A 26,413-nucleotide genomic window follows, 5' to 3' on the forward strand; every position below is an offset into this window, starting at 1 on the left:
AAACATGTACACATTAAACTGATGTAAAAAATAATAAAAACTTTATTGAGTTGCTGACCTAAATTTTATAACAGATTTTCACATGAAATTTGGTTCGGAATTAGGACAAAATTAACAACAGTTTCTGAAGCACCCTTCTGCCATTTTATAGTGGGTATTTATGTGAAATTATATGTTTATATGATTCAGCTATGTCCCCCTGCATATATATATGAAGAAATCTAAGCATTGTAGTGAAGGTATAGAGCTACCTGAGATGCTCATCAAGTGGTGAATGCATACGGAATAAAGCATTTAGATGCAAGGAGGAATGAAATTATAGCATTTGAAGGAATATGGACAGAATGGGCCATCAATAATGATAACCAGTTAAGCAAAACAATCAAAATGTGTCTTTAAAAATGTGGAGATTGTATTTTTAAAGAGACATGAAAGTAGAAGAGGAATATTTGGGGGAAAAGGGCTGGAGGAGGATCAGCAAGAAGAGGAAAGGGTACAAGAGAAGGACTGGGAGCTTAGATGCCATCAGTGTAGAGAAATTTAGGATTGAGTACAATCTACACATGTTATTAAAGATAGAAAAAAGCAGTGCGCTCAGCACTACAAAACTAAACAAAAACTACTTCAAAATAGCACTGTACAGCCGGGCACTGGTGGCGCACGACTTTAATTCCAGCACTCGGAGTGAGAGGCAGGCGGAGCTCTGTGAGTTCGAGGCCAGCCTGGTCTACAAGAGCTAGTTCCAGGACAGGCCCCAAGGTACAGAGAAACCCTATCTCGAAAAACAAAAGAAAATAAAAACAATGCATCAAAGTAATAATTCACTAAGCTCTTATTTGATATATAAATACTTTAAAATACTTAGGAAGAAAAGTAAATTAAAAATATGAAAGTATAAGACCCAGTTAGAACATATTGCCAAGACTCATCCTATGGTCAATAAAATATTCTCTTTTGCTTCTTACATGTTCTAAGATTCAATGTAGTTAAGAGCATTTTTATTCAAAACCACAAAAGCATGCCAATCATAGAACAAAAACCAAAAACAAGATACTACCAAAAGAAGAGAACATCAATTTCTGACATCAGTACAGACTAAAATGAGAAAAAGATAATGTTTATATGAAAGACCAGAATAAATCCAGACCCCATAGCAGGAAGAATAGAGCCAAAAATCTAGGTTAGCCAGTTCAGTGACTTTGTTCCAGGAACTGGCTGACCACAAAGTTAGATTATAATCTTGAGAACAATCTTGAGAAATGGAGAGTTAGCCCCTTGTGATTATCACTGATATTTTTGAATCTTCTAATGATGCCCTCCCTATCCCCTTTGGGTTGTGGTTTCTTCCCTTAATTACCACTTCTCCCAGCTACTTGAGGTTGAACTCCTCTACCCCTGCGTGGGATATGAGTCTTGGCCCCAGCGCCCTGGTTCCTGTCAATAAACCTCGTGTGATTACAGCAAGGACAGTCTCTTGTGAGTTCTTGGGGGGTCGTGTTATCCTGAGACTTGAGTGAGAGTCTCCCAACTCTGGGGGTCTTTCATATATTTCAGATAAAAAATTGAGCAGAGAATAATTGTGGAATTATTAATGCTATGAAGAGGGTACTTAAATTTCTACCTGTAGTCTATTATATATTATGAGAGAATAATATTTTTATGCATTTAGGTATATCCCTTTCAAATGTTCAGGCTTAGCAGTTGAGCATGCTGTCTGCTCTTCCAGAGGATCCAGGTTTGATTCCCAGCACCCAAATGGTGGCTCACAGTCATCTGTGAATCCAGGTTTTAGAAGACCCAACACCGTATTTTGGCTTCCTAAGGCAGTTAGCATGTAGGTGGTGCAGATATACATGAAGGCAAAGGACCCCCAAACACAATAATATATATTTTTTAAAAAATATTGAAAAATTTCATGTTTAATACAGTAAGAACAAAGTGATTATAATGTTTTATGCAGTACATTTAATAATAGAAACCTAAAAGGGATTAAATAAAATTCTATTGTTTTGATAGATCAATGGCAAATTGCTTCTGTTCTCTTTTAGAGAAAAAACTTGCTCTGTAGCCCACGTTCCTTGGAACTTCCTAGGTAGCCCAGGTTGGCCTTGGACTTACTATGTAGCCAAGGTTAGACTTGAACTTGCTATACAGCTCAGGTTGGCCTTGACCTTGCACACCAGAAGAGAGCTCAGTATTCAAAAAGTTGGCATGACATGTACCCATGCAAGGCCCGAATGCTTTTGTAAACAGTTTATAATACTCTGAGTCCTGTACAAATGCTGACTACTCGCCCTAACTGGGGCAAAACACCTCAAGGGAGAACTTAATTCTGAAGATTATTCTTACTTAGTTGTCTTGAATTCTAAAATCAGAAATCCTGAGTCATCTAGTTACATATTATTTGTTTAGCATATAAAGGGTTCTCTTCTGAATAAAGGAAAACATTTAATCAACGATTGAATCAATCTTAGTCCTTTATTCCAAAATGAAAACCATGGGAGCTCAGTTCAGTGCTCCAGTGTGGGTCTCTGTCTCTATCTCCATCCATCACCAGATGAAGGTTCTATGATGATATGCAAGATATTCGTCAGTATTGCTATAGGCTAGGGTCATTTCAGGTTCCCTATCCTCAGCTGCCCAGGGAACTAACTGGGGACCTCGGCTTGGGCTCCTGGGAGCCACTCTAGGTTCAAGTCTCTTGCCAACCCTAAGGTGGCTCCCTTAACTAAGAATTGTGCTTCCATGCTCCCCTATCCAACCTTCCTTTATCCCAATCCTCCTTTTTCCCCAAGTTCCCTCCATCCTCCCCTTCTCCCTTTTCTCTCCCCATCTCCCATTACCCCCCTCCCACCCCACCCCCAAGATCCTAATTTTCTCCCCGGCAATTTTGTCCACTTCCCATAGCCAAGAGGATAACTATATGTTTTTCCTTTGGTTCACCTTCTTACTTAGCTTCTTTAGGATCACCAATTGTAGACTTCGTGACCCTTATTTATGGCTAGAAACCAATTATGAGTGAGTACATCCCATATTCATCTTTTTGGGTCTGGGTTACCTCACTCAGAATAGTGTTTTCTATTTCCATCCATTTGCATGCAAAATTCGAGAAGTCATTGTTTTTTACTGCAGCGTAGTACCCTAATGTGTAGATATTACACACTTTCTTCATCCATTCTTCCATTGAAAGGCATCTAGGTTGTTTCCAGGTTCTGGCTATTACAAATAATACTGCTATAAACATGGTTGAACAAATGTTCTTGTCATATGATAGGGCATCTCTTGGGTATATTCCCAGGAGTGGTATTGCTGGGTCCAGGGGTAGGTTGATCCCGAATTTCCTGAGAAACCGAAACACTGATTTCCAAAGTGGTTGCACAAGATTGCATTCCCACCAGCAATGGATGAGAGTACCCCTTCCTCCACAGCCTCTCCAGCAAAGGCTATCATTGGAGGTCCCAATGAGGAGCAGAAGGAGGGAGAAGATGAGCAAAGAAGTCGGGACCACGAGGGGTGCACCCACCCACTGAGACAGTGGAGCTGATCTATTGGGAGCTCACCAAGGCCAGCTGGACTGTGACTGAAAAAGCATGGGATAAAACTGGACTCTCTGAACATGGCGAACAATGAGGGCTGATGAGAAGCCAAGGACAATGGCACGGGTTTTGATCCTACGTAATATGCTGGCTTTGTGGGAGCCTAGCCAGTTTGGATGTTCACCTTCCTAGATATGGACGGAGGGGGGAGGACCTTAGACTTACCACAGGGCAGGGAACCCTGACTGCTCTTTGGACTGGAGAGGGAGGGGGAGAGGAGTGGGGGAGGGAGAGAAGGGTGGGAGGAGGGGGAGGGAAATGGGAGGCTGGGAGGAGGTGGAAACTTGTTTTTTTTTCATTTTCTCAATAAAAAAATGAAAACCATTTTCTTCACTTTTAAAATTATCATTTTTTAATAATTTTACTTATGACTTTATATTAAATGTTGAACACCCCAATATAAAAAGGGGGCAAGGAGTGAGAGTATAGGTTTTAACAAAGCTTTTATCTGTTTATTAAATATCATATTATGTTTCTGTGCTTATTCTTATTGGCTTGTCATCAGGAAAAACAGTAATTTGATATAAGAATAAAATGTCTTTTGCTAGTTGATGATATATTGTTAACTAGAATCATCAACTAGATGGAAAGTATAACTTTAAAAGTATAACAATTTTTTGAATTGCCATTCTGCAATTTTGCTTTTAAATTTTCATTATATCTAGGCCAAACATCTGCAGAAAAGTTTGAGCTCTGGAAGAATTTTAACAGTTCACCAGCGACAATTAGTATGAGTGCATTATGAGCAATCCAAGAAAACAACGTAGCAAAACAAAGGGATGTGAGACAAAGGATGTAATAGTCTGTCCTGTCCCTTTATGAGACAAGCCCCGCCCATTCCCTCACAGGTCCACTGAGCAAGTGGATCTTCCTTCCACTCCCAGCCTGAGATCCTTCTTTTCCATCCTTTCTGTCTCTCTCCTGAACAGGTAGCTCTTCTCCTTTCCTCTCCTCTCCTCTCCCCTCCCCTTCCTACCTCCACCTCTCTCTCTTTCTCTTTCTCTCTCTCTCTCTCTCTCTCTCTCTCTCTCTCTCTCTCTCTCTCTCTCTCTCTCTCTCCTCTTCCCCCTTCTCCCCTTCTCCATTTCCCCTCCATAACCCACTAAGTAAATACCCACTTTCTCTGCATGGCATGCCTATCCATCTCTGCCTCTCACCAGCCACAGCTCTTCCTGGGACCAACTCACCTGCCAAGCAGCTGCCCCTTGTGGCCTGCTGCCCACTGCCACCCCTCAAGGAATGGTGCCATTTTATTTTACCACTATACATACAATTCAAAGAAGTTCACAGAATAGGTTTGTGTCTCATTGGTCATTTACCATGTTTCAAAATAATAAATACCCTTCCAGTTTATACTTTTTTAAAACACACACAATGACAAGAATTCTTATTTTACCTTTTTTTGTTTGTTTCTTCTCTAAAACTCCTCTGTCATGACAAACCAGTGTGTTGTTAAAAGAACAGAACAGCAGATCTCTGGGAGGAATCCAGGAAACTGAGTAGGAAAAGGAGACAATGCCGGCAGTCTTGTGATCTCTCCCCTGTGGAAAAGCACAGTTAGAAGGGTCACAGGCCTGTGGTCAGATTGTGAAACAAACAGACCCACAGGATCTGGCTGACATGAAATCCTCCCATTCAGTGCTCATCTCTGAAAAGGACTGGAGCTGCTAATGAACACGGCAGGGCAATGTTGTGTTGGGATTAATCCCAGACTGCTGAGCAAGCTTGAGTAGCATTAAACCTACATAAGGAGAGTGAATCCTGGTTTTGCCAATTTCCATATGATCTTGTGAGTCATTCAAGATTTGGAAAGGAAAAGAGTTAATGTTTTATTTTCTAGAATGGCATACTTAGGTTTTTGAGACTGCAAGATTGAGATTGCATTCTGCCAGAAACTGGGGAAAGGACACATTTCTGAATGCCCCAAATCAATTCTTTCACTAGACCCAACTACTTTGCTCTTTGATATCATTTTTCTTTTGAATTCTTGATTATTTGCTTGCTTGGATGAGACAAGTCTCACTCTGTTGCTCCCATGGGCCTAGAACTCCTGGGCTCAGGTGATCTCACTGTTGTAGCCTGAGGAGCTGGGATCAGGTGATCTTCCTGTCTTAGGCTGAGGAATTGGGATCACATGATCTCCCTGTCTTAGCCTGAGGAGCTGGGCTCAAGTGATCTCCCTGTCTTAGCCTGAGGAGCTGGGATCAAATGATCTTCCTGTCTTAGCCTGAGGAGCTGGGATTACGTGATCTTCCTGTCTTAGCCTGAGGAGCTGGGATCAGGTGATCTTCCTGTCTTAGGCTGAGGAATTGGGATCACATGATCTCCCTGTCTTAGGCTGAGGAGCTGGGATCAGGTGATCTTCCTGTCTTAGCCTGAGGAGCTGGGCTCAAGTGATCTCCCTATCTTAGCCTGAGGAACTGGGATCACATGATCTCCCTGTCTTAGCCTGAGGAGCTGGGACCACATGATCTCCCTGTCTTAGCCTGAGGAGCTGGGATCATGTGATCTCCCTGTCTTGCCTGAGGAGCTGAAGCTTCAGGAATTTACTGCTGTGCACCGACAGTCATTTGCAATTCTCTTACTCCTTCCCCAGTCCTAATATGGAGAAAGCTGAAAGAAAGCCAGCACTTAACAATAAATAATAACAGGAGAGAATAAGAGGTGTGAGGAAGCAAGACACTCTTTCGTTTTAACAGGTAGACTTCCCATACAACTTCCCACACATAAGTATCCTGTGGCCAGGGTCATATGTCATGTTGATTGATATAATATACCATTTTGCCCTCACTCGGGTCCCTGCAAATTCTCCCATATGACCCCTCCTTACTTTCTTTCAAATTGATGGCCTCTTATTTTCATAAATTGTTGTTACATACATGTATACAATTATATGTGTACACACAGATACTACTAAATGCATAAATGCAACTTATCAATTCTTATCCACACACATCAGATTTTCCTTCAAAAACTGTCATGTGCTCAGATAACAATTACTAATCATTATATAGGTTCAAAATGTCAATCTAAATCTGGTGAAGTATTCATATTAACATACTATTAATATATATTAAGATACTTCAATGTTGAAAGAAAGAATAAAAAGCTCGAAAAGCCAGATATGGTGATCTCTATGAGTTCAAGATCACAGTGGTCTCCATAGTGAGCTCCAGGATAGCCAGAACCACAAAGACTAGAAACCCTATCTATATCAACCATACCCCAAAACACCAAACAAACAAACAAAAAAATCTTCAATGTACCTCCACTACTAACGATTTATATATCTATGCATATGAAGGAGAAATTGACAGGTGGTGTGGGATATTTGTACACTGTGTGAAGATATATTGTTATGATTGGTTTGATAAGGAGTTGAATAGTGAACAGCAAAGGAAGAGGTATTTAGATGGGACGTCCAAGCAGAGGGAGGAAGTAGGAAGAGATAATTGAAGGGCAGAGGAGCTGCGAATAAGACATGGAGGAGTCAGACATACAGAATAAAAGAAAGATGAAAAGCCACATGGTAAAACATAGACTAATAATAATAAAAGCAAGTTAATTTAAGTTATAAGAGTGAGGGTGAGAAGCCTAAGCTAAGGCCTATCATAAATAATAATAAGACTCTATGTCATTATTTAGAAGCTGAGAGCCCAAAGAAAAATCCAACTACAAACAGGACCAGTGAGAAAACACACTGCACCTTGGCAAGCAAAGAGAATTAACTCTCATGTGATAAACGAGTCACAAAACTGGTACTATTGTATTCTTTGCAATATAATTCTTTTTTTATAAATATTTTCATTTTTAATAACTCTTTATAATCTTTAATATGACACTTCAGCTATTTCTGATTTTAAAAGAACAGTTAACCAAGATAACACAAAAATGCATTTTAATTTTATCATTCTTGATCACTCAGACATCTCATAATTTCAAAGTCATAATTATCATATATTTTCTCAATAGGACAAATAGTGTTATGAGTTATGGGGATAATGAATTTTCAAATACAGTAAAATTAATTTAGAAAAGAATATGTGAATTAATATAAAACTTAAGTCATGGGGCACTTTTAGACAGCAGTTGTACCATGCCACAACTGGGAATAATCCAAAACAGTTTTGAGACATTAATTACATTTTAAAGGAATTATGTTTTAATAATTAGATAATAAGGATTTGAACATAGCACATGCCTTGCATCAAAATGGGTGCTTCTAACGGATTTAGGATCTTAAGTATGGTCCAAGGGCTTAAGAATTTCTCTTAAATTATTAATAACATTAATTAGCTGGCCATTCAGAATAATTTCCCTTAAATTATTAATAATGTTAATAATCTAGCCATTCAGAATGGTAATATTAAAACACTAGTACTAGTATTAATTAGCTTCGTACTCATTTGATGAAAAAGGTCTATTTATTTGAGTAGTCTTTCATGACTTCTAGGGCTTTAACTCCTTAATTATCACTAGCTTTATTTCATCAAATATCTGTTTGAACTGATTAATAAACCTTTAAGGTCCTTGCTTTTTAGAAACCAACAATCAAACAAAATCCTCTTTGGAAATCCCTTCAGTTCATATCCAGTTTTGTTTGTTATTCAGTTTCATTTTGGTTTGGTTTTTGGTTTTGTTTGAACAACAATCTGTATTTTCCAACCATGTGCTTTTTGTGTATCCAAACCCTGAGCAATCTGGTTTTTGCCTCTACTCCTACAACAAAATGAGAGCATATTTTTCAGTTCCCACCATACTTAGTCTACTTGGTACTGATGACTGCCACTCAGTAAAATAGTCTCCTCTCTTGACATTTTACTAAACATTACGCCTTCCTTTTTTTTTGTTGTTAAATTGTTTCCCGGGTTCCTGCAAAGGAACGTCTGGTACAAAGAGCTGACAGAGTGGGGTCTGAAACAGCTTTCCTACTCATAAACAACTCTCCAGTGTCAGAACGTCATATGCACGAACTCAATTTCCAAGCATGGGATGAAGGCAAATATAGGAAATAGCAGCAATAAACCTATCCACTTAATTTTAGCATCCTAAAAGAAAGTGCATGGATCTTATAGGCTGATGCCTGTATAGGAGCAGTTCCCTGTCCTTGAATTACTTAGTTCTATTTTCATTCTGTAAGATTCACAGTAAACTCTTTCAGTGCCCCACTACCAAACAGTGACTATTTTTGATTAGCAACAGTGGTTCTTATAAACTAAGTTTGCTGATGGACTCCCTCTCTTGGCTTTGCCAATACATTAAGAATTCTTTAGCTTTATGATGAGCTTTATGGGGCACTTTCCCCAAATACATCCTATCCCTAGAGAAAATAGCTAAACTGAAACATCTCTCAGATCCTCTTCCTACTCTCCTACCCATAAGCAGACCAAAGCAGAATTCTCTAATCTCATGATCTTCTATTCCAGAGCGCATACCCCGACCCTGAAGGACAGGAAACTGCTTACCTGTGATGTTACAGTCTCTAGCACCCAGGCTTCACTCAGTTCACCTAAAGGAAGTCACCTCTGAAGTCACAGACACACAAGTTTCTAGCATCCAAGCTTTGCTCAGCTCATCTAGTCTGTCAGAGATGAAAGACAGACATTTCCTTCCTGTTATAGCAAACTCTCTGTATGGCTAGCCATACAAATATAAACCTCCCCATTCCTTCTGCTCTTGGTTCTGAACGCTCCCATTTCATATTCAATTTGTATTGTACAAAATGAAATTTTCATTATTATTAATTTGCCTTTTGTTAAAGGTAGCCATAAATGTAAAACCAATAAAATGAAAAAAAGCCATATTTCCTCCACATACATATTTCTTACTTTAAACATGTTTACTGAGCATTGGCAGAGCTGTTGTTGGTAATTTTATTTTAATGGATTTATTGTTTGCCTGCTTTGTCTTTTATTTATGTTTTATTTATATTTACAATATTTTCTGCAGAGACTATAAAAATTTCTGTGGCCTCATTGTGTAATTTCTAAAAATCTTAATTCTTCTTTTATGGAATCGCCTTTCCCATACACGCTTCATGCTGGAGCTCCAGTCCTCTTTTTGTTCTATCTGCCTATGCAAGGTGACTTCTTCCAATGACCATCGTCGTGCTGACCGGCCAGAGACTGCCTCCATCTCTAGACCTTCAATATGGATTTTCAAGCATTTGTACCAAATATTGTACTAGACAGTTGTAGAGGTCTAAACCAACTCATAGTCATCTCCTTAAAGTGGCTTCTCTTTGTCCATTCCAGGTGCACCACCTACATAATGCCTCTGTCCTTTTCCCCTTTATCTTAAATTAGGCATCAAAAATCTAGACAGCCTGTATTTTTTATAATGATTTTAGTTAGGAATAGTTTTTTTGGCAGAAGGTTGCTTGTTCGTTCCCAGCTGCCCAAAACCAAAATAATCACACAGAAACTTTATTATTTACAATACTGTTTGGCCAATAGCTTAAATGTATTTCTAGTTAACTCTTATATCTTAAATTAATTCATCTCTATTAATCTGGGTATCGCCACGTGACCAGGTTCAGGCATCCAGCATCTGTCTCTGGCAGGCGGCTACATGGCTTCTCCCTGACTCCACCTACTTTCTCTCTCTTTCTCTGTTCTTTCTAGCCTGGCTATATTCTGGTAAGCCATTGGCCCAAAGCAGCTTCTTCATTAAACAATGGCAATAAAACATATTCACAGCATACAGAGGGGAATCCCACATCAGTTTTTATATCACTGATGTTTTGTTTATAAAGATAAAATACAAAACAAAATGAATATGCCACAAAGCCACATGTGGTCCAAATTCTATAGCATTTGCCATCAGGGCAGCTATAATATAAAGACTTACTCATTTCTGTCTTAAGTGGACACTGAGTAGTCTCAAGCTTTATTTCCCTCTCTGTCTCCTTCCAATGATCCATTGCATCTATTTCATGCAGCAAAGTAAGAATTTCCATATGCCATCACTGATTCATACCTCTGTATAGAACAAATAATTATCTGGGTTTGGTTCTCTTTTTCTTTTCTGGCAGAGAACACAAATACTGTTTGAATCCTCCAAATGTCTTTTGTTATCCATGCCTGAATTTCTTCCAATAAAGTGGTTCTTGACAGACTACCAACAAGTTTCAGAATAAGAACTATCCACCAGAGGAACAAGTGGTTTGGTACTTTCAGCTCCCCACTGTCTCCTGTTCTCTTCAACCTCCAAGAAAGATAAAGACATTTTTAAATTGAGTTCAGTCACCCATAATGATGGATTTAATCAATCATGGCTATATAATGGCAAAGATGTTCAGGGAGCAGACAAGTTGAGTAAGATACTCATGTCTTGAGAAGGTAGCATGCCTAGAGAACACACTGGGACACAATCCTTATCCTTATCAACGTTACCCTTTTCATTTGACCATTCCATGTTGTATTCATGTTAATCATTGCAAGTTATATTAGTTACTTTCCTCATTAACACAAGAAATTAACAGAAAAAAAAACTTAGAAGAAAGCCTTTTCTTAGATTGAGGGATATGGTCCACCGTGGACGGAAAAGGATGCTGGAGCATGAGCTGTAGCTCAGGGGAAGAAAACCTTTACTTACACTGAGGGATATGGTCTGCCATGGAAGGAAAAGGATGGGCACTGGAGTGTGAGGCAGCTGAGGGCACTGCACTCAGCCTGGAAAGCAGAGTGTTCAGTACTCGTTAACAGCTCCCAATCTCCTTCATTTCTATCAGTCAAATGGCATCTCAACATTCAAACTGGGGCTTCCCTACTTAATTAAACCTCTCTAGAAATGGCATCCCAGACACACCAAGGGAGGTGTCTCATAGGAGATTCACAAGACATCTGTTAATTAGTCTGACAGAGCATTATATTATAGAAACTTTTGCATTTCAATCTGGTTGTACTGAAGTATGGGTCATCTGGAATTACCACAGAAAACATCTGAAATAAGGGAAGTTTTTTAATGTTAGAATATAATTGCATCACTTCCCTCCTCCACTTTCTTCATCCAACCTCTCCCATGAGAGCCCTCTCAAATTACTAACCATTTTTTTGTTATTGTCTCTCTTTATCTCTCTCTCTCTCTCTCTCTCTCTCTCTCTCTCTCTCTCTCTCTCTCTCACACACACACACACACACAAACGTGCACGCACACAAACGTGCATGCACACATACATTCAAATACACATAAATATATACAACAGACTCACTTCATTTAGTGTTACTTATATCCATATGCTTTCAGGGATAATCAGTTTGTATTCATCCAATTAGGGGGCTCATCCGTGGGGAAAACTATTTGTCCTGTCGACTCTTAGCATTCCTTTATTGCCTGTAGTTGTTTGTTGAGGGGTGGGTCGTGAGAATTCTCCATTTGTGTTAACATGTTTATTATTGTTGTGCTTGTTCAGGCACCATACTATTAAGGTATTGTGTATATGTGTATGCATGTACATACATAGTTTAAGTTTATGGGACTTGGGCTGACAAGGCTCCCCTCAAGAACAATGGACTTTTAACAAAAACTGCAGTATGAATCTTGAAAAATCCCCTTTCAAGAGATGTTGATCATTACAGAAAACCGCTATTGATTGAACTGGAAAGAGCAACTGGAGTGCTGTGCTCCATCCCAGCTGATGTCTATAGCACAAGTCCTGCACGCAGATGCTCAGGACTATGGCTGAAGAGAAGGTAGAAAGAGTCTAAGAGTCAGAGGACCAGGATATCTGCTGAGACTGTGTCTCCTACAAGTAATAGGAATTAAGGGAGGCCTTCAAGGGACATACTCAGCTCTGGGCGGTCAATGTTAGAATAAAAACAAACTGAGCTGCAGGATATCCAATTTGTGTTGATTCTGCATATGGATACTTGGAGCCTGATTTTATAATTTTATCTGGTAGTTTCACTACTCTGAGGGTTTCATACAATATACAAAATGACCAGTTTCTTTATTTCTACTATAATTCTCTGTGACAATTTAAAACAGTCTTGTGGCTTATCTCTACTAAGGATGTTTCCAGCAAAAAGTTGTATTTAAAGAAGGTACTTATCCTATCATGTACATTACTTAAAGGAAACATTGATAACTAGAGTAACAGAATTTGTCTATTGTATGTAAACAGAAAAGCTATCTACAGTTCTGAATTAAATCATTTTGAATAGCTTTAAAAATCTTTTAGACGTTAGTTTTTTAAAATATACCTATAGTGAAGATCAGAATTTAACACTTAAGCTATCAAATAAAAATTAAGGGTAACACCTCCTATCTCTTCCTGGTTTCCATCCATAAATAAAGAAAATAAGTGGAAAAAAAAGTATAGAACTAGTCAGATTTTAAAATGCTGTGATTTTAATTATGTGATCTTCCTCTTTATTAGTATTTTCATACACAGCCTTAGCAATATAATTTTAATTCTATAGTTCAGTAAAAGGATGATTCACTGATGGTTAAAACAAATTCATATGAAGCAACTAGAAAACATATTTAAAGAACAATCAGTGAAAATAAGTGTTGGATGTCTTCATGTTAAATCTAAGATCCTTCACTAATCTTGCTTTTTACTTTATTGGCTGCACAACATATCCCACCAGAGACTCTATCATATCAACATAGTCATCATGAGGCAAGCTGCGAATAATAGAGAATGTCAATGTCAATTTTGCTTTCTCACATTTGCTTCCCTTCACTTCATCTGATTTTAATAATCCCTGTCAAACCACAAGCCGTCCAAATTATGTTCATGACACAGAAGCTTTCAAGGAGCAGACAGAATCTCAACTTTCATTTAGCAACTACAAAAGAAAGCTGTCCAGCTGGACAAATATTATTTCCACACTTGACAATCTCTACAGTTGAGCATGCATTTTAATTTGAACTAAACCTGCAGGAGTTTGATAGAAGCTTTTTGTTTTGTGTAGGTGACACACAGGATCATAAGACCAATGCCTATAATTGTGGGGAAAGCACCATATTTAACCTGTTGGAAGATAAATCACATACCAAAGCCTAGGGACCCAAACCAAATGTACAATTTATATGTAGAGAAGGAATACAGGGGAAAACTTTCTATATTAGGACCTTTAATTACTAAATGAAGTCTAAACATACATAACATATTCTTGATTCTGGTTTTTGAAATGTAACTAACTATAATAACTAACCTTGAAAGAAGTTAAAATTGTACTCAAAGTCAAACAGACTCCAATGATGAATTCTGAAGTGATATTTAAAAATCATTTCGGAGTGTTAGGCTATATCTTAGTGGCAGAGTGTTTGCCTAGAATACACAAGGCGTTAGGTTCAATCCCGGCAATGCAAAAACACAACCACCACCAGCAACAAAAGTAATTGCTTTGGAAGTGACTCCACTCAAAGGGCAACTTACAACTGGGCGGTGGTGATGCACCCCTTTAATCCCAGCACTCAGGAGGCAGAGGCAGATGGATCTCTGTGAGTTCAAGATCAGCCTGGTCTAAAAGAGATAGTTCCAGGACAGGCTCCAAAGCTACAGGGAATCCCTGACTTGGAAAAAAAAAAAAAGTCAACTTGATTAGAAAGGTTTTATTTGACAATTACAGAAGTATGGTCTTGGCAAGATACCTGCTGTTGGTTGTTTTACCATTTATTCTTAGGCTTTACTTTTTGGGGGCCCAGCTCCCAAATAAATCAGACAGCGGTTTCTTCTTACTTATGAATACCTGGCCTTAGCTTGGCTTACTTCTTACCAGCTTGTCTAAACTTAAATCATCCCTACTACCTTTTGCCTCTGGGCTTTTCTCTTCTCTTACTTCTGTGTATCTTACTTTGACTCCCACTCCATTGCTAACCGGGTGGCTCGCCCTGATGTCCTCTTCTCCGCACTCCTTCATTCATTTCTCCTTCTTCTCTTGAACCTCTTTCCAGGTTCTTTGAACCTCTATCCAAGTTCAAAACTTCCTAATAAATTTATTAAGCATCAGGAATTATCTCAACTTTAATTTTGGTAATAAAATCTGGTGAAGGAGTTTCTTCTGTTTATGTGTTGCTTTCATTGGTTGAATAAAGAAACTGCCTTGGCCTAGTTGATAGGACAAGATTTAGGTAGGCATGGAGAACACAGAACTGAATGCTGGGAAGAAGGGCAGAGTGGCAGAAGTCATGGATCTCCTGCCTGAGACGGATGATGGTTAGAATCTTGCCTATAAGCCACAGTTACGTGGTGATACACATTAATGGAGATGGGTTAAACTAATATATGAGAGTTAGCCAGTAAGAGGATAGAGCTAATGGCCAGGCAGTGTTTAAATGAATACAGTTTATGTGTGATTATTTTGGGTGTAAGCTAGCTGCAAGGCTGGGAGAGAACAAAGGGCCACCCTCCTCGTGCAACAAAAATCCATAATATTTTAGCTTAGTCTTAATTTTTTGTCTCTATGCTGCAAGCCTTTCTTTAGCCAACAATTTAAAAAAAAAAAAAGATAAAATACATCAAATAAATATTACAATTTAGAAAGTTTCACAAATACCACTAAATTTTAAGTTGTTGTTTCTCATTGTTCAAAGTTACCAATGATCACTCAGGAGCCAGATGTTGGGGTAAAAACCTGCTAGCTGAGAGAGGCAGAAACATTTTTTAAAGAGAAATGTAGTCTGGTATAAACCCACCTGCTTCCTCCTCCACCAATATCCCATAAAGAGAGAATTTCCCTAAATCATTTCAAACAGAAACTTCTCCAACAAGATGTCCCTCCATTCTACTCCCCCCCTCCCTTTCTCTCTCTCTCCTTACTCTTTATGGCTATTTCTTGACAACTGGTTCCTTGTCCACCACTGATTTACATACAATATTCAAGCAGAAAGTTCTTAGATTAAAGGTATGTGCCAGGGCTGGGTCACACCACAACTGGAAACAGGTTTTTCCAGTAAATAATGCAACCTTGAGATTCATAGTGTGATAACAGCAAGTTTTCTTATACAAATTCATTCTGGATCAGAATATACTTATCCAACAATAAAAACAACTCCATTAAAACAGTTTCCCTATAAGTCTGAATATTGATAAGCAAATTACAAAATTTCACATTTAAACATAGTTGAGCTCACAGTAAATGTATTCTCTAAAAATCTATGAGAAAAAAGCCTTGTAACTGATTAAATTATTGTGCTTTTTCAGCTTCAGTCTATTCATAGACATTTATAAGCTTTTTACATTGCATGCATGTAAACATAGTTAACTTCTAAAGTATACCTTCCACTGGATCAGCTGACTATTACAAACATTTTTTATATAGTTAGGAACTACCATGTGTATCATAACATATTCCAATGTAGCTCTAAACTAATTACAAAAATTTCTATCATGGGTTCCACAGAAATATACTTCAATATCATCAAGGAAAAAAACGCTTTCATCATTTTGTGGCAGTTGAGATACAATTTATAGCAGTATTTACAACAAAATTAAGAATTTCACAGTGTTGATTACTATTCTAGTGCTATAATAAAATACCTTGAGCATGGAACTTACAAAAGGAAGCATTTAATTATGGGCTTGCTTACAGTTTTAGTTTAGAAAGTTAGTCCATGATCACAATGGCAGGAATCAGATACGCATGGCACTAGAGTAGCAGCAGAAAAGCCAGGCAGACACTAGGCCTTTCATGGGCATCTGAAACCTCAAAGTCCACCCCACAGCAACACACTTTCTCCAACAAGGCCACACTTCCTAATCCTTCTAAAACAGTTCCACTAACTGGGTCCAAGCATTCAAACATATGAGCCTATGTGTACTGTCATTCAAACCACCACATTCACTTTTGACAAAATGGACTTCTAAACCCTCTCTTTGATTTTATAAATTATATAAGAAATCTGAACCATTATTGGATTTTTTTTCACTGAGCATCTCACACTACACTAGAGGCTGGCCTTGTCTCTGTGGCTATCTCCTTCCTCAGCCTCCTTATTATTTCTTATTAAAAGTATCCAATGACACCCATGTACAACTGATATTATTTAACTGTTGTACTAATGGAAGCAGTGAATTAACAGCTATTGTTTCATTTTTTCACACATGTACATGAAAATTAGATGTTGAAAATGGAAGAATTAATTTAGAACAATCACTTGATCTAAGTTCTTTAGACTCAATACAGCTCTCAATGTGCCTTCTGTAACTAAATATTAAAATGTGTTACATAAGAGTACAGTCTTAAATAAAATAATGGCTGATCTAGATGTTTCTAAAACTTATAAATAGAGTTCTATAATTTCTAAATACTAAAGTAATGCATACTTTCATGAACATATTCTTTTCAGTAAATTGAGGAAAATCTTGTACTACTCGTTAAATATGCACCACTCCTTTGGTTGCTATTGTTATTACTGTTGTTAAAGGGGTATTATAAAATAAAAATGTATTATATAAGAAACAATTATAACATTCTATTATTTTGTGCCATAAGTTATTTTTTTAATTTTTGGTTCTGGGGAGGAAGCATATGCCTCACACATACTAAGTAAGTGTTCTAGAGTAGATGGCAGAGGTTACAGGTTATGTTGTTTTAAGGACAAAATTATCATGAAGGAACTTCTGGGTCTTCAATAGTAATACACAATGGGAGTTTATGAATAGATTTTTAAAAATCTTGGTATGAGATAGTGATGAGTAGGTGTATGTTCAGTATGAGCCATGGCGACAGTCTGAGTGGCCTGCATATATGGAAATGTCCAGGCCGAGAGAAAGAAAAGCATTAAAACATTAGCTATTTTTCTCTTGTTGCTGTGGCTAAGACACAGGAGGTTGATTTGGAACCACAGTTCAGAAGAACTCAACCCATCACAGCACAGAAAGCATGGCTCCAGACTGGCTTCCTATGGGTGGGCTAGGAAACAGGAAGAGGGAAAGACACTGCTCAGTTATTGTGTTTTCTTTTTTTCCCTTTTAATTCAATCTTGGGAATAGAGTGGCTTATATTCAGGGTGGGTCTTCCTTCTTCAGATAAAAATTGTTGAAACACAGTAAAGGACATATCCAAAGGAATGGCCTAGGTACCTCTTAATCTGAGAAACCTGACAGACAACACAAATGACCACTGCTCCTCAAAGTCTATGCTACATAAAAGGCCAATATTATTTAAACCTCTTAGATAATGGCCCACAGGTTAAAAAAAAATAGCTAATGTGGGAGTGTGTGTGTATTGTAGAGACCAAAAATGTGAGCCCATTTCAACCTTGTCTGAAGGTCAGAGAGTTTGAGGTTGCTCCAAGTTGTTAACAATGGTGTGGCTAGACACCCTGACCTATGGTGTGGTTACTTGGTGTTTTAGACATTAAGATGGCCCATACAGGTAGATTAACTCCATCCTGACCAAAGGTCAGAGAATTCAAGCATACTTCTGCTCCTTCTTTTGAATTAATAGGGTTGACTTAGGGAGTGGCTACCTTCAGGATACTTGGTCTAGGGTGGGTTCACTGACTAAATGACAGAATACTTTTCTCAGGAATTAATGCTTGATGTCTCAAAGTTCTGAAGCAAGTAACTGTTCTGGTTGTCCTTTGTATCATATCATTGTATTTTGCCTTCTCCCTGCTTTTGTATTGGGGTATAAAAGTGTATGGAAAATTAAACACAGACAGATTTCCATATTCACTGGGACTCCCTCCCTGTACTACACTATGTTTCTGTTTTATTATTTTCACTCGTGTCTTTGTTATCTTTACTTATTTTTCTAATCCCCATGTCCCTACCCTCATGAAGCTGCTCTCCAACAGTGTATATATTTTTTAAAAAATTATAGACCATCACTTTTCTAAATAACTGTCCCGATATTTTCTACTTCCTATTTTACTCTTCTCTACTAACTTTCCCTTTCCCTAAATATTGTTGACAGATTCTAAATTTACTGAAACCCCTAGTCTTTAATTCAAGATTATTGATAAAAAGAGGCCTTTGTGATCACATAGTAGGGTTATTTGCAAATATACAACCAATTATTTTTGAAGAAGTTCTTTAAGAAAGGGTGAAATCAAAACAAAACACAGAAAATTAAGAGTTTGCTTGGGAATCACTGCTGGAATAGGAAAAAAAAAGTCATGGAATATAAGTAAAGCAATATCAGAGGCTAGGAAACAATTATGAAGGAGGAGAATATTGCAAAAGATATATCAACAAAAACTTTTATCTCACTAGTAGTGTCCACCTGTCACAATGCTTTTCGGAAAGGGCACTTCAAAGTCAGCTAAATCTGAATGGCTAGAGACAACTGCTAAATAGCTAAACACGGGGCACCCCAGCTATGGTAAACCAAATTCTCTCTGTTTAGGAACCCAAGCTGGGAACAAAACTGCTCCCTGGGGACTTCTCCTCATCAGGCATTTCTATCCTAATGCCTTTTACAGACAAGCATGGTTAAGCGTTGCTCTCCACGAACATGCAGTCTCACTTCCCACTTTAGATATACTTGTGAAAAGTGGTTAGGGGAGAGTTGCGTGCCAGGCCACTATTCCTCCAAAGACTTGCACGATTATGTCTGCGCTATGCTCACACTGAGACAAACCAGGTTCTCTGCCTTCTAGCCTCTAAATGAACACGCTTTACTCTCTTAATTTTCTTGCAGTAAGAGGCTGGTCAAATAGGCTCACGTCACTGTGTCTTTGTTTGGTTTTGAACAACAGTCTCCCAAAGTTGTCCTGGCTGACTTTGATCCTGTTATCTTCATACCATAACCTGGGGAGCGGAGATTACAGGGCTGTGGCATAAGGCAGGCACAGAAACCCAGACGCTTAAAACTAAACTATGACATGAAACAAATTTTGTTTTCATTTTAAACTGAACTGGTTAAATGCTGTGGGAGTGATTTCTTATTAATAAAGAAACTGCCTAGATCCATTTGATAGGCCAACCCTTAGGTAGGCAGAGAAAACAGAACAGAATGCTGGGAGAAAGAAGCTGAGTCAGGGAGTCTCCATGATTCTCCCACTCCAGACAGACACAGGTTAAGATCTTCTCTGGTAAGCCACATCGTGGGCTACCCACATTATTAGAAATGGACTAGTCCAGGTGCGAGAGTTAGTAGAGAAAAGGCTAGATATAATGGGCCAAGCAGTGTTTAAATGAATACAGTTTGTGTGTTGTTATTTCGGGGCATAAGCTAGCCAGGCGGCTGGGGTGCTGGGGACGCAGCCCCGCCGCTCCTATTACTACAGTTAAACATCAAAAAAGTCACTGGGCAGTGGTGGTGCATGCCTTTAAATCCCAGCACTTGGGTGGCAGAGGTAGGCGGATCTCTGTGAGTTTGAGGTCAGCCTGGTCTACAAGAGCTAGTTCCAGGACAGGCTCCAAAGCCACAGAGAAACCCTGTCTCAAAAAAAATTAAAAAAAAATCATAAAATCAAGTGGCATTTAAAGGAACTCATGAACAGAGGGTGGTACAGGAAGCTGATCTCAGAAAACACAAAAACTAAAGTTTATGGTTTGGATTCCAATAAAAATATCTTAGTTTGTGGGTCTGTGATACAAAAAGTTAGATAAGTTTATCACAAAGAGAAACCAACAAGTATGAAGATGGATTTACTCAAGGATGAGAAGCAGCTTGTCATAGTGATACGCACAGCTCTCAGGATGGAACCCTGAAGATCACAGGACTGTTCTTTGGGCGTCAACCAGCTCCCAAATCATGACAGGAGCCTTGCTTAGCCTAGTATAGGCTCATTTCTGGCTAGCTCTTTTAACTTAAATTAATCTGTTTCTCTTTATCTTAACTTTTGCTTCGGGGCTTCTTACTTTTCTTACGACTGCTTCCTCCTATGTCTGGTTGGCTGGTGGCTGCCTAGCTTTTTGCCCTGGGCATGTCTCACTCCTTCTTCCACGTTCTTTTCTCTTTCCTCTTTTTTCATCTTTCTCCAGGCTAGATTTCTCCTTTTATTCATTCTCTCTGTCTGCCAGTTCTTACTATCCCTCTTCTGCCTAGCTATTGGCCATTCAGCTTTTTAATTAGATCAGTCAGGTGGTACCTTAGGCAGACAAAGTCAAAGAGCAACAAATCTCTTCATAATTTAACAAAGGCAGCATAAACAAATGTAACACACGTTCACATAGTTAAAGGAATATTACACAGCATAAGCAAATGTAACACATCTTTGCCTAGTTAAAAATAATATTCCACAACAGAGGGTAGCCCAGGCTAAACATTAAAAGACTGCCTCAAAAATCAATAAATAAAGCAGCTGGAGGCGCCAGGTGGTGGGGTGAGATAGCTCAATCAGTAAAACCCTTGCCACACACGAAAGAAGGGCCTGAGTTCAGGCTGGAGGATGCACATAGATAACAGGAGGGCAGGCAAATTCATTCTGTTTGCTTCTAGAATCTGGACTCAATGAAGCTTTTGAACATTGAAAACATTATCTAGAAAGAAATATCTCCATGCTCTGGGATTATTTTATTCTGTATTTTTATACAATTACTTTCAAGATAATTTGGGTTTATGTCATCCCTGCTTGCATATAAAAGCACTGGCAATGACAATCAGTTCCCCAGTAGGCATAAACATGGAATTTAAGTATCATACTTAAAACTAGAAAATTTAGAAAATCTTTTTAATAGATAGGTACTAGTCTCCACTCAAAGGCAGCATCATTTAAAGCTGTTGTTAGATTTCAATCATTATTAGTACATTGCAGATACTCAGTAGTCCAGGATTCTGTATTTCTAATCCGTTCCACAGTGATGTAAACTCTGCTGGCTTGACTTCTGAGTTCGTCTCTATTACTCATGACTATGTATGCTTCTCTCTAATTCCTCCACAACTAAAGGGTGGCTATCATGATCACACAAGTCAACCACAGGTTGTACTCTGAGGACTCAGTGGCAGTATAATATATGGATATATGGATAGAAAAATCTCCATAAGTGCTATCCTTGGTGTTATTGAAAAGGATTAAGAGCATCTATGGTGTCCCATTAGAAAGCCATTTCTAGAATCAACTAATCTAACAAACACTAATACGATACTATCATTCTTCTCCAAGCGGTATTAGAAAGTCATTTCACATTTAAGGACATTAAATACATAAGTGAGATGCACTATATGGCTTTATTAAATACATTAATCTGAAACTGATATGAGTGAATTTGCATGAAGCTAGCTGGGTCTCAACTATTTAAAGACCACACACTTCATTTCTATGTCAGAAGATATTTTATAAAGTACAAGCACACAGTGTGTTTCAATTCACTTATTTGAAAAGCTTCCTCTAACTTTAGAAATATCTGCATTTGCTTTAAAATTAAAATTACCTTTCACTGTTTAGGGACTGAGTTTTAGAAGAAAAATATCTACAAAACTGTGGTGATTTAAGAATGATATATGATACAAACCATTGGTCAAAAATATGAAAATTAGGATGAAATAAAGATAAAAAGATCTCTGCATCGATCAGCAGACCTTCCTCCTCCCATGGCTGTGTCATGTTTCACCAATATCGAATCACTAGGATTAGGGACACAAGAACAGAGAGAGCAGAATTATGCTACCATCGTACCTTGTTATTGGTTTCATGTTTTTCCAAATCAAATCTGCAAAACAAACTCATGAAAATGTCTGAGCCAACTTTTCACTTGACAAGGCAGGGAGTAGCTGTCTCTCAAACGCGGAAAGTGAGGACTCCACTCGAGTGTGACCTACTTATGCCTCCTAGATGTATCAGATGCGGTTTTTAATGACCCCAAACCAAAGGAAATGGAGAAATCTATTTGAAAAGTTGACATTAAGGTTGTGACACCAACCAAAATAAGAAGAGAACTTAAAGCTAAACTGACAGAAATTCCCCAAACCAGGCTGCTACCCTCCTAATTGAAAAAGCGGTTGCTCTGGAAATAGTGATGGCAATGTCAAACGCTTCTTTGAAACTCCCGAAGTTTGTCATGTGGGGTTTGTGTCATAACCTTGATATTATTTAAACATACTTTTAAATATCTATTATTTAAAAATACCTTGAAGATATCCTAAAGCTTTGAAGAAGCCATCCTCAAAGCACTGCGATTCCTTATGTGCCAATTTTATTAGAAGTAGTGCATAAAACATTTGCTGTTGACAAACCTAATTCGTTATAAGGTGAGATGGATGCATTTTAAAATCACCGGCTGGCATCATTATCGGCTGTGCCTTTTATAAATTATTCCTCTTTTCCCTTTGACTGAACTTGTCAGAGTTCTCTCTCAGAGTCTGGGTGTTATGCCTTATAGTCAATGCTTTCAACATGTTTAGACAAGTCATGAGTTAAACAAGCAGTGGTATTTCTTTTGCAGAAATAAGAAAGGGTAACACTAGTACAGATTATTTCCCTCGATGCATTGATTTTTAACTAAAGACAAAGTCAGTTAGTGATGGTTTTGCCTCACACAAAGGATTTAAAAATAAAAATACTCTTTCTGTAGAATAGGGAATTTCAAAGAAAGCTACAATAAGAGGTTCTGGCAGCCCAGCTGCACTGTCATGCAGAAAACTTGGTTTACAATTGAATTGTGCTTCCCCTGACATCAGAGATCAGGTATATCATAAGGCTGACAGTTGGCTGGCACGCTAACTTCCTGGAGAAATATACTAACTGTATTCTTTCAGAAGCGGCAGGAATAAAATTACACAAGTCTTAAAGGAAACTGAGTAGGCAGAGTACAAAATTATTCAATTAAAAAAAGAGAAAGGCATTTCGTACTAATTCTATTTCAGAAGACTCTAAGAATGACCTGGTCTTTAATCTCAAGCAGATAAAAAATTATTTCCTTATGAGTTGTTAGTAGAAACGTTCCATCTTTTCCAAAATCTATGAGATAATTGGACAAAGCTTCATCACTGACACAATGGGGGAAGGGAACACATTCAAACCACGAGCCATCTATCTGATAGTAAAGCTTCTATTTTGATATTCTCTCTATAAGTTTGAGCTCTGAATAAACTACGCTTATTATATAGAGGCAACCTAAGTTAACTAACAGAAAGGATGGGGGTAGGCACATCAAACAGTGGCACTTAGGAAAATAGAAATTTAAAACTTTATTTTTAAATACTGAGAATTGCTAAGGAACTTCATCTCAAAGAGAACAAATCCTGATTATGCTGCTGGTGTTGTTAGAATCAGAGCCTGGGTACCAGCACCCCAAGAAGTTAAGCTTGTCCACTTATCTTCAACAGCTCAATTAAAGAGGGAAAGAATAGTGTAAAGAGAGAGAGAGAGAGAGAGAGAGAGAGAGAGAGAGAGAGAGAGAGAGAGAGAGAGAAAGATGTATTCACTGTTGTTGGTCATATCTGGTCAAATTGATGTGACCAACAAAGCAGTCCAGTGACCCTGGCCCAAATGTATCTTTAGGGACTTGACACTGGTTCAGGAAGAAACACAGACCGCAAGGTGAACACACAAGCAGTCTTGGTCAAGATGTAAACTCACTGTCCCTCAGGCAGCTAAGTTCCAGATCCAGAGTCTCTTAACAGGCAACCTGACAAACTATCAGACCTGCAGGGCCTGCTGTTCCTGGAGACAAGTCCCTCCTTGGCCTAGCCTCAGGCCTCAGCCTTTTCCTTCTCCTGGGAAGATTTCTGGGGAAATTTTAAATACTCAAGAACCATTGTTTTAATAGAATGACATTAAGGGAGAGGTATTTATTTCTCTTTGGGATATCTTTGGTCTTGTAAAGAAGGTTATAGCTGAACCACAGAACAGACAACATGACTCAATCCAACAGCGTTTTTCTGTTAGTATCCACTGTTCAGGGCAGTTGATCACAGCCACCTTTTCCTTCACTGGGCAAGGGTGTTAAACATAGGTCCTGTCACTGATATTTGGTGTTTGAGTTACAATATTACTTAACCATCCTCTAACATTCACTATCCTTAAATAGTGTCTACCTCTATCTTTAACAGAAGATACTCAAGATAATTGAAATTCCTGCTAGAAAGATTCTGATTAAGTTAATTTATCCTTGGCCCCAAGATTCTGGTCCACGATGACAATTCTACTAATAAGGTGTCACCAGTGAGCCTGTCTTTATCTGCAGCAAGTATACTGTTATTCCTGCCTAGGGAGTTTTTGCTCTCATGTATAACTTAAAACATCCTGTGGTGGTATTTTCTTCTTTCAATCAACACTAAATATTGAATCAACATTTACTGAGATTGCATTGAGAAATTGAGCAATAAGACAGCATTGAGATTTCTCTCCATGGAATAGAACCTAGGACATTAGTCATGGTAGGCAAGCACTCAACCATGAAGCTCCAACTCTATAAGGTGGTACTGAGATTTTTAAACCGTACATATCATATGTCATTTCAAAGTCTTACTTTCATACAATTATGCTTTATTATTACTCCGATTGGAATTCCATGTATCTATTGATTGTTAGATTTATTTATATGTACTTGACACTTTGAATGTCATAATTATATATTTATCTAAAATTTTTGTATGATGGTATATTTGTCCAAAATATTGAAAAAAACATTTTCCTGTAGTCAGCAAACACATATTAGTTCAAGTTATTTCCAGAATCTACACCGTTTTCTTTATCGTGGATTACACAGAGGAAAAAGTCAAGCACAGATGCAGTTTAGTCCATCGACCACAGCCAAGTACCAGTCAACATTTGATAAGGGTCTACATTGGTATCTATGCACAATAAAAATTACCCAGGAAAAATCATGAAACAATTTAGAGAATATACTTATTTTCAATCAAACTGGGGAAATCTAGACAAGAAAATTTTCCATTCATGAAACAAGACTAGCATGCAGAACTTCACCCTATGACTGAGAATGGTCCACAAATATTCTCCCAACAGACTACAGAGCTAGGCAGAACTGACAAACAGTTCCTTTAGAAATTAGCTGAACAAATTCCACTGGAACATGTACAGGGGAGTAACCTCTGCGCAAGTGAGCCAGAGACAGAAACTGCTGAGGGTCCAGATGTGAATATAATACCTTCAAGGAAGTAGACCTAAGCTAGGACCCCTGTGGGCCTGGGCATGTGTCTAAGACTTCCCAGGAACTAGGCCTGAGCCAGGACCTCTGCCAGGTATGGGCTTGAATCTGGGAACTCCGAGGAAGTAGGCAGGAACCAGAGATCTCTGCAGGGCCAGGCATGAATTTAGGACCTCAGAGGGAGTAGGCCTGAACAAGGACCTCTGTGGGTCTGGATATTGGTCTGGGACATCAAAGGGAATAGGCAGGAACCTGGAACCTCTGCAGGTCCAAGCATGAGTTTGGGACCTCTGAGGGAGTAAGCCTGAGCCAGGATCTCTGCAGGTCTGGACAGGCCCAAGTCTGGGAACTCCAAGGTAGTAGACAGGAGCCAGAAACCTCTGCAGGACCAACTCCAGGCCAGGAACTTCTAGAGGAGGTGATCCAAACCAGGATTTACATAAAAGGGTCAAAGTTTGTAACATAGGCCAAAGTAGGCCTGAGAGAGAAAACTCCAAGGAAGCAGACCAAAGCACGGCAGTGCTGAGCTATTTCCAGGAACACAGAGTAACCAACAGGGTAACAAACTGTGGCACTGACTGTACCAAGAGGAACAACCATCTGAGCTTTGGATTACTGGCACCTAGAAGATTATTCAACAGAATCTCAGACAACGCCAACCACACCTATTAGAGTAGAAAAGATAAGAACACATGCAACACCACAAAGAGCAACAAAACACCAGTAAAAGCTAAAGACCCCACAACAGCAAGACCTGAACACCCAAATATAATTGAAGCAGAATAAAATGACCTAAAAAATGACTTCAAGATAATGTTTGAAACTCTTAAAGAGGAAATGAGAAATTCCCTTGAAGAAATGG

At 38.6% G+C, this 26,413-nt stretch overlaps 1 protein-coding gene across 2 annotated transcripts in view; it reads right to left on the reverse strand.

The window, feature by feature from the left end:
- The window catches only part of Kiaa0825 (KIAA0825 ortholog), a 406,382-nt gene that overhangs the window by 363,300 nt on the left and 16,669 nt on the right, over positions 1-26,413 (reverse strand). For both annotated transcript variants that reach the window (XM_075976414.1, XM_075976415.1), the window contains exon 2: positions 4,993-5,137. The gene's annotated coding sequence lies outside the window, so the exon portion shown is untranslated. The remainder of the gene's footprint in view (positions 1-4,992; positions 5,138-26,413) is intronic.

This window comes from Microtus pennsylvanicus, chromosome 6 (genome assembly GCF_037038515.1).
Source record: "Microtus pennsylvanicus isolate mMicPen1 chromosome 6, mMicPen1.hap1, whole genome shotgun sequence".
Classification (NCBI taxonomy): domain Eukaryota; kingdom Metazoa; phylum Chordata; class Mammalia; order Rodentia; family Cricetidae; genus Microtus; species Microtus pennsylvanicus.